Below are 10409 nucleotides of genomic sequence, written 5' to 3' on the forward strand. Positions count from 1 at the left end.
TTTGCAGATGATACCCTGTTGCTCTCCAAGTCCCCTATGGGCATCCAACGGATCCTCGACGGATTCGCAAATTTCTGTGCGATTCGGGGGTTGGAGATCAATGCTTCTAAAACCAAGTACATGATCTTCAACCCCCCCCCCCCCCGAAAACACGCGCAAATCCTACTCTTGGGCCCTCTAGGCTGGAGAGGGTCTTTACATTTGAGTACTTAGGGATAACATTAAATGAGTCTATGACCTGGGATTCGCATCGCACCAGGGCGAGACTTAAATTAACTCAAATGACAGGAGGATTGGCAAGGATGTCCCGTGGATTGTCTTACCAGCCGTTTTCCCCTCGTTTACAAATCTATAGAATGCAGGCAAAAGGGGCAGTGACCTATGGAGCTGAACTTTGGGGGCATTCTGCCACCCAGACCATGCAGGTCACTGAGAATAATTTTATCAGGCAACTAACGGGCCTTCCGCCTAGTACCCCACTTTTACCACTGAGATTGGATTTAGGCCTTAGACCAATCACAGAAGAATTGGGCCTTAAACCCCTATTGTATTGGCGGAAACTATGGTCGGTACCAGACTTGTCTAATTACAGATCTGAGCTTCAGGAAATCATGAGACTATGTAATCCTGCACGGTTCCCTTGGCTCAGACATATTAAACTAACATGTGAGGCAATAGGCAGACAGAATCTATGGTCTGATCCAGAAAATACCTGCCCTAGAACTTCACGACAGTCCCTATCAAAATCCTACTATGAATATCATTTGTGCACTCACATTAATAACACTGAGGAGAGGTCCCCAATGGGTAAATTCTTGGGGACAAAAGACTCATATCTCCAGGAGCTTGTATATGATAACATTGGCCCCCCGCTTACTAGGAAGCTTTTTATGCAATGGCGGTATGGCACCCTTCCTCTCAAAGTGCACACTGCTCGCTGGACAAATTTTGAGACTTCACTACAATGCCCAGCCTGCGCCTACGCGAGGGAGTGTGACTTGCACATAATATTCTTCTGTCCAGCATACAGAAGAGCAAGAAACTAAAGGCTCGTGCCAATACTTAAAAATCTGGGTTTCACGCGCTATCTTCCTGCTTATAGGATTATGAAAAGTGATTTGTCGGCCCCAATTGTATTTGCAGTTGCAAAATTCTTAACATCAATGTGGCACAGCCGTAATCAATGCATTAAGTCATCATCAAACGAATGATTGTTTTATATTCTGGTCAATTGATTGTAAATTACAAATATATTTTATCTTCATGAGTTGTTTTATGTTGTAACCCTTTTATGGTCCGTGTGACCGAAATAAAGAATAAATGAAATGAATGAATGATTACAGCATTCCATATGTAGTGCATGTATTATTGTAAAACTACATGGCAAGTACTTTGGTATCCTTATATCTATATGAGGGGGGATACAAAAATTTGCAAGAGAAGTCATAGAAAGAAACAACAGTAGTGCATAAGAATCAACAGAGGTGCAAAAAGAGGCATATAAGGTACACAAAGAGTAAACAGGTGACCACAGTAAGGCAAGAGAGGTGCAGAAAGAGGGAAGAGGGGTGCAATAAAAGGCAAGAGATATAAAATAAAATTGAAACAGAGGTGCAGGAAGAAGACAGCTCACTCCAGAAAGAATAAACAAAAGTGCAGAAAGAGAGAACATATTTGCAGAAGCAGGCAAATTACATACAGAAAGGAGGAACAGGTGGGCACAGTGAGAGAAGAGAGGTGGAGAAAAATACTGTGTAAATGATTGCATCAGTGCTGAAGTAATGCCTGAGTGATTACAGTACTGCATATGTAGCTCCTGCATCATTATAAGACTGCACAGTGAGTATTTGGGTGTTTTTATAAGTGCATGACAGTTGGGCCTAGCCCAATTCAAAGCAGCACACTATTATAGTAAGTCTAAGTCACTAGGTAAGTACAGGACAAGATTAAAAGTGACTGGCTAATTTCATGAATGCAAACATACACAACCAGTGCATGGATAACTATATAAGTAGCAGTTGAGGGGATTCATCAGTCATTGAGTACTGCCTAGGTGAATACCTGAATGCACCAGAAATGCATGTGTGATTTAAAGACTGCAAGGGTAGTGTGTAGGTAATGACAGCTTCACGGCAACAGCCTGCATCGTTGCATAATTGTAGTGAATACTACTCAAGTAGACCCCTGAGTGATTCCTAGGCTGCAAGGGTAATATCTGGGGGATTACTCAATTGGATAGCAGCTGAGTGGGTGATTTCATAAGTGCACAGATAGTGCCTAAGTGATTGCATCAGTGCTGAACTAATGCCTGAGTGATTACAGCACTGCATCATTGTAAGACTGCATAGTGAGTATTTGAGTATTTTTATAAGTGCATAACGGTTGGGCCTAGCCCAATAAAAAGCAGCACACTATTACATAAGTCAACTGTAAGTCACTAGGTAACTACAGGACAAGATGAAAAGTGACTGGCTAATTTCATGAGTACAAACATACACATCCACTGCATCGATAACTGTATAAGTAGCAGTTGACGGGATTCATCAGTCATTGAGTACTGCCTAGGTGAATACCTGAATGCAGCAGAAACGCAAGTGTGATTTGAAGACTGCAAGGGTATTGTGTAGGTAATGAGATGGCTACACAGCAATAGCCTGCATTATTGCATAACTATAGGGGGTACTACACAAATAGACCCCCGACTGATTCCTGGGGGATTATAGAATTGCATAGCAAGTGAGTGGGGGATTTAACAAGTGCACAGAGGGTGCCTAAGTGATTGCATCAGTGCTGAAATAATGCCTGACTGATCACAGCATTGCATATGTAGCCCCTGCATCATTCTAAGACTGCATGGTGAGTATTTGGGAGTTTTTATAAGTTTACGACAGTGGGCCTAGCCTACTACAAAGCAGCACACTATTACATAAGTCAACTGTAAGTCACTGGGTAAGTACAGGACACGATAAAATGTGACTGTCTAATTTAATGGGTGCAAACATACACATCCACTGCGTGGATAACTGTATAAATAGCACTTTATATGAGGTTCTATAATAACAACACTTTCATAATGCATCTTCACCTTCCTATCTAAAATTATGCAGCATCATTCACTATACTTTTGTACAGAATTTAAAAAAAGAAGCCTAATAACACCTTACATGATCATCTTTAAAAACAAATATTTGTGCTCTATCTTCACAAATCTATCTAATATTATGCGGCATCATTTAACTATACCTTTTTACAGACCAGAATAAAGAAGCCTAATTAATAACACCTTTATATATGCATCTTTCAAAGCACACATTTGTGCAGCATCTTCACCATTCTAACTAAAATTATGTGGAATCATTCAACTATACCTCTGTACAAACTACAAAAAAGAAACCTGATTATTAATACCTTATATGTACATCCTTCAAAACACAGTTCTGTGCTGCATCTACACCATTCTACTAGTACTCACACTCTGGAGCCTACCACAAACAAAGCAACAACAGCTCTTTCTTATACATCATACACCATATAATGTATAAGACATATTAAAATACATATACAACTACAAAGATGCATTTTTTTTGCAAACAGGTTTTTATTAATGTATGGTAAAACAATCAGTAGCATCACAGAAATAGTACAGTGATTACAATCTAATTCCAGGGTGTATCCTACTCTGGTGACCCCAATTGATCTCAGGTTATTATTCCACAGATGTATTATTCCCGCTCCAGTGGAAGAAGATGGTAATACACCGAATGTAGCCCAATTTCTGCAGTCCTGTCGTGTTCAGAAATACATGTATCAAGTGTGTACCAACTCAATTGTCTGCTCCACAACTAACTCCTAATAAGCCAATAAGAACAAACCCCCTCCCACCCTCCCTCCAAACTCCCTCCCTTCCCGCCCCCAGGCATGTCGCTTATTCACCGGCTTTACTGCATGGTAATGCTAATCAGTCCAACAGAGCACCGGGTTGCCTATTCCAGGTGATGTAGGCCCACATTTGGGCCATACTAAACAGGAGCTCCACATAGCAGCTCGATCCCTAGAGCATCAGTCTGGGTTGCCTAGGAAATCAAGCACTCAATCCCCTACTACGGGGTGTGCACCATCAGAGGGTACATCACTGTCATCACTCGGCTGTTTCAAGACCTCCACCAACGCCAACCATGCCCTTGACACCTCCAATGTCTTTTCGCTCCTCCTCCTCAGTGCCATTTGCAGTCAGAAGATCCCCTCGCAGTCCGCCCACCTTATAAGCTCCCTCGTCCACCTCATCATGCTAGGGGGATTTTTCGCCTTCCAATTACTTGTAAGTTCCCTTTTGGGCAGTACCAACCCCAGGTCTATAAATTTGCTAGTGACCTTATTCCTGGCAGTGTGAGGGAACCAGTGTAGGAGGCAACATCGCGTCGTCAGCACTATGTCACGTTCCGTCCTGTCCGCTACACTAGCCATGACCTATCTCCAGAACTCTCCCAAAAGCAGGCAATCCAAAAACATGAGCAAAACATATTCAGTAATCTTTTGGGGGGTAAGGTACACTCTGTGGAGGACAAAGAAGTGTATCAGCTGGAAGGGCGCATTCCTAGAACTTTTCCATACTTTTACAACTACAAAGATACATGAGGCAGAACCCTATGCACTCCTTAATATTTGACTAAATCCACCTCCAAACTTAAAGGACCAGCTACAAATATGTGGTATAGTACAAATATAGATATTCACACATTAAAACAAACCAGAATAATCAGTAATCCATAGTCAAATATACACATAATACTATACAATATTTATTTCAAACAACAGTTAACTGCATTTGAACAAACTATAAGAAACATCTGTATATTTAATAATATATTTCAAACATTAAAATTCATGAATATTTTTTTTTCCTTTAAAAATAAAGGTAACACATAATACACCTTACAAATTTATAACTTACCTTCCAAATACATTTGTAGAATATAAAATATCAGAAACTCAGAATGGATTTGCTTATGCACACAATCAATGTATAGCACTTCTCTCAGCAAAGCAAAACCAGTAATGGCAAAGTTTCCCTCTCTTTTTCCACACAAATACATGTCAGTAATAAATCACATTGCTTCCAGATTATTTCAAATTCTAAAGCACATTTCTATTGGTTACACATATCAACCCTTTTCAACTGACTTCTCAAGCTAAGCAAACTGCCTCTCTATTTTTTTACTGTCGTGACTCCACCGTGCAGCAAAGCGATGGGACCGGGACTTTATACGGAAGTTCAAACATATACCACGCATACATTTGCCACTACTTTTTAATAATGCACCACTTTTAAAGATAGCACTGACTTGGGAAATCTCACTCTAATAACATATTACTTTTATTTTAATTACTAAATCATACTTTAATGCCACCAATAACTTTTAACCCTACCCCCATTCTGCTTGATACCAGTTTCCATAGAAACAGATCATGGAACACTCAACTGCACTTACAGGTCACAAGTTCACTGTTTTTTCAAGTACACCACACAATGTTGAAATGCAAACAGCAGGTGTGACGTTTCCAAAATATCAACTTATCTTTTCAACTGTGCCTTTCCACTAACCAATTAGAAGTGTGTTACTATCAAAAAAGTTAAATGCACCCTACTTTGAATGTGCAATGTTCAAAAACTACATCTTGTCCACCATTTTAGATACCCCTCATTCTACCAACTGACTACCTCACCTACTGACATATTTTCATTACTTCCAGACATCACTTCAAGATGCTTACAGTGTGGATTGTTGGGCACATCTATGTTTTCTGGTGCAAAAGGTATGCTGAATGCAGAAGTATTGACAAAGACCTTGCTTTGCAAAATGTGGACATTAAATGGATTGCACAGAGAGGATTAAAGTGGCACTAATTGATGCCTTTGGTTAAAACCTCTTTCCATCTCCTTCCCCCTGACCTCATGATTGTGCACTGTGGTGGCAATGACCTAGGCACATTGACTGGGGTAGGTCTGGAAATGCTAATGAAGGACACCTTTGCACAATTGATGTTGCTTTTACCTCAAACTGTCTTTGTCTACATATGCCAAAGACAAAAATGGAACAGGTCAAATCAATATTGTCCTCAGATTGAGAAAGCTAGAAAAAATGTCAATAGAGCTGTTTCTGCTTATCTTAGAGACCATAGAATGGGATCCATAAATAACAACAATCCATGTATTTATATGGAGGGTATCTACAGGAGTGACGAAGTACACTTTACAGATGACAGAAACAGAGTCTTTCTCAACACCCTAAACCTCTGCATCCACACTTATCTGTAGTTACAAGAAACTGATAATAAACACAAGGGTCTTTTTAGAGCCACCCTATACCTCATAAGTTAATATTACCTATTTAAAACATACATTTTCTTTTATCTTCAATTTTGCTAGAGTCGCAAACCCACCGCTTTTATACTGGGGGGCCGTGCTGGACACGATGAAGTCGCGACTCCAAGCGCGCAAAATTAAAAAAAGAATGCCCCCTATTCTAAATTGTTTAATTCTGCCTCGGGTACCCCATCCCCTGAGGCATACCCTTTGGGACCATGGGGGAGCCCCAAAGCCCCCACGGTCCCAGCCGGCTCTCCGCCTCCTTCGGGAGCTGGCATTGCTATTGGACAACGACATAGCACCTTGTTTTTTTTGTTTTTTTTCTCGTTTGGAGTCACAAACCCACTGCTTTTACAATGGGGGCTGCGCTGGACCCAATTAAGTCGTGACTCCAAGCGCGCCGAAAATAAAAATGCCTCTGTTCAAATTTATTTAATTTTACCTCGGGGACCCCATCCCCAAAGGCATACTCATTGGGACCTTGGGGGAGCTCCAAAGTCCCCATGGTCCCAGCCGGCAACTCCTCTCCTTTCGGGAGCCGGCATTGCTTTTGGACAACGTCATAGCGCCTCGTTTATTTATTTTCTCGTTTGGAGTCACAAACACACTGCTTTTATACTGGGGGGGCCGAGCTGGATGTGATGAAGTCGCGACTCCAAGCGCGCGAAATTAGAAAAAAAGAATGCCCCCTATTCTAAATTGATTAATTCTGCCTCGGGGAACCGATCCCCCGAGGCATACCCATTTGGACTATGGGGGAGCCCCAAAGTCCCAACAGTTCCAGCTGCCTACCCACCTCCTTCAGGAGCCGGCATTGCTTTTGGACAACGACATTGCGCCTTGTTTATTTATTTATTTATTTTCTTGTTTTGAGATGTGAACCCACCGCTTTTACACTGGGGGGCCGTGCTGGACGCGATGAAGTCGTGACTCCAAGAGCGCGAAATTAGAAAAAAAGAATGTCCCCTATTCTAAATTGTTTAATTCTGCCTCGCTACCCCATCCCCCGAAGGCATACCCATTGGGACCGTGGGGGAGCCCCAAAGTCCCCACGGTCCCAGCCAGCTCCCTGCCTCCTTCGGGAACTGGCATTGCTTTTGGACAAAGACATAGCGCCTCATTTATTTATTTATTTTTCTCGTTTGAAGACGCAAATCCACCGCTTTTGCACTGGGGGGCCACGCTGGATGCGATGAAGTCGCGACTCCAAGCGCGCAAAATAAATAAAAAGAATGTCCCCTATTCTAAATTGTTTAATTCTGCCTCTGGGACCCCATCCCCGGAGGCATACTCATTGGGACCGTGGGGGAGCCACAAAGACCCCACGATCCCAGCCGGCTTCCCGCCTTCTTTGGGAGCTGGCATTGCTTTTGGACAATGACATAGCACCTCATTTATTTTTTATTTTTTTTCTCGTTTGGAGTCACGAACCCACTGCTTTTACACTGGGGGCCGCGCTGGATGCAATTAAGTCGCGACTACAAGTGTGCGAATAAAAAAAAATGCCCCTATTCAAATTTGTTTAATTCTGCCTCGTGGACCCCATTCCCCCAGGCATACCCATTGGGACTGTGGGGGAGCTCCAAAGTCCCCACGGTCCCAGCTGGCTCCCCCCCTCCTTCGGGAGCTGGCATTGCTTTTGGACAACATCATAGCACCTCGTTTATTTATCTATTTATTTTCTCGTTTGGAGGGGGGACACCGCTAGCGCACACCGGCTCCAGGAGGGGTCATAGCGCTACACTGCATGCTGCACGCAGCACCAACCTGCCAGGCTCAACCACGCAGCGCCGCTGGGTTCCTGACGCTGTGACTGGACTACAGCTCCCAGCTTGCTCTGCTTCATCACCGCTTCCTCTTCCTGTGGGAAAGCGCCAGGAGGCGCACAAAAGGGAACAGCTCCCACAAAAGAGCGGGGGACACCGCTAGCGCACACCGGCTCCAGGAGGGGTCATAGCGCTACACTGCATGCTGCACGCTGCACCAACCTGCCAGGCTCAACCACGCAGCGCCGCTGGGTTCCTGACGCTGTGACTGGACTACAGCTCCCAGCTTGCTCTGCTTCATCACCGCTTCCTCTTCCTGTGGGAAAGCGCCAGGAGGCGCACAAAAGGGAACAGCTTCCTCCGCGTCGCGGACGCGCCCGTGCGGAGCCCGGGCAGAGGGCGGGCCGTCTGTGGCCGTCTAGGGACGACGAGGGACGCGACGGGCCACCCCCCTTACGCCCAGGATCCAGGACTCAGGCTCAAAATGGGTAAGAGAAAGCTACTCTCCCCCACTGTGGGTGGTACACCCAAGGATAAAGCCCCCAGGAAATCTAATAGCATTCTCTCTTTTTTGACCTTGGAGGTGGGGAAGTTGACTACTGAAATTGCAAGAACTGAACGCAAACTGGGGCTAGAAACATCGCTGAACAGCAAGGAGAGTACAAGCCATCCACAACCTGGTATCACACCTGTACCCCTTGAACTAAAAACTGTTATTGTCCCGCCTAAGGTGTCTGCGTTACCTCTCCACCCTACTACTGCTGGCTCTAATGGGGCTATCCCCAAACCTTCTAGCTCAGCCCATGCGTGCAAAACATCAAGCACAAAGCAGGCAAAAAGACAGTATAAAGAAAGGAATACGCAGAATTACAAGGAAGGAAAGGGCACAGTGGGTTCACTTGAAAAGGCTATCAGAGACATGGTGGAAAAAGTAATCACTGACAAGATAGAGCCCACACTTACAAAAATAGCCTCAGACATCATAGACGTCCTACATCAGTGCGTCGATGGCATCTTAAGGAAATGTGAACGCCTGAATGTATGCCATAAAACAGCCGACCCAGCCACTTTTGTTTTTAAAGGTAATACACCGGCGGACCTAGGTACCAATTGTCCTCAACCAAACTTTGGTACTAAAAGACCAAGGGAAGATTTCCCAGTTGCCAGGAGTGCTGCATCCAACTTGCCCTCTGGACCAGCAACTACCACGAAAGATATCCCTTGTATAACAGGAGTAACAAATAAGCCTGCTGCTCCTGCTACTATAGGCCAACAGAACCTACCTAGTCCACCCAAACCTGTTCGTCAACCTTTTATTAACTTACCTCCCGAGGCTGCCCCTTTTGTAGCCATTTTGGTAAATGTTCCCCCACTCAAGTCAGGTGAACATGAACATCCGCCCCAATTGCTAGCCAGGGCTAAGTCTTGGGCAAATTCGACCTGCTCAGGAGACAATGAAGTTTCCAATGCCATTATCTCTGTTCGGCGGGTGGGCTGGATCGGGCGAACTAATAAAACAACTGAGGGAGACTGCTTGATAATCAACTTCAATAATCCGGGAGAGGCCCGTAGATTACTCTGGGATGCTTCACCCCTAGAGGGCTTAATTGCTGGGCCCCGTGCCGTACCCCTGGGCTTTTTCTATCCCAAACCTAGACCTCACCCTTTTTCGAACGTGGGTTACGACCAAGGCAGGGGATTCGATAGGACACCTAGCTTGCCCTCCCATCTCGATAACACTCAACCAGAACCAGATTATAGCTGGTCCACGATTAATAGGTTGAGTAATCATAAGGCGGTCACATACATTCCAACGTCCCTTAATAGCACTTTAACCCTACATAATAGATTCACGCCCTTGACTCAGGCGGATGAACAAAATTGACGCCCAGTCACCAATACCCTTATGCCCAGACAACCTACAGGGAACTGTCCCCCTCTAGGAGTTCCCAGCAGAAGGCCTAAACTCATAAGCTGGAACATAGCCGGCCTTCGCTCAAAAAGGGAGGATAGTGTTTGGCTGAACCTTCTGAACCAACATGACATCATAGCCCTACAAGAAACCTGGGACTGCAATAGCGATTTCTGGGTTCCTGGGTTTACATCTTACTTTGTCCCAGCTACTGGATCCTCCAGTGGAAGGGACAAAGGGGGCCTTATGATCTTGATTACTGTCCAATTGGCGGGAACGGCTAAACAAATAACCACTAACTCCCCCAACTTCTTGTGTCTAGAGATCAGCTTAGCCAATGGTCACAAATACATTCTTATAAATT

The sequence above is a fragment of the Triturus cristatus genome, chromosome 3_2 (genome assembly GCF_964204655.1).
Source record: "Triturus cristatus chromosome 3_2, aTriCri1.1, whole genome shotgun sequence".
Lineage (NCBI taxonomy): Eukaryota > Metazoa > Chordata > Amphibia > Caudata > Salamandridae > Triturus > Triturus cristatus.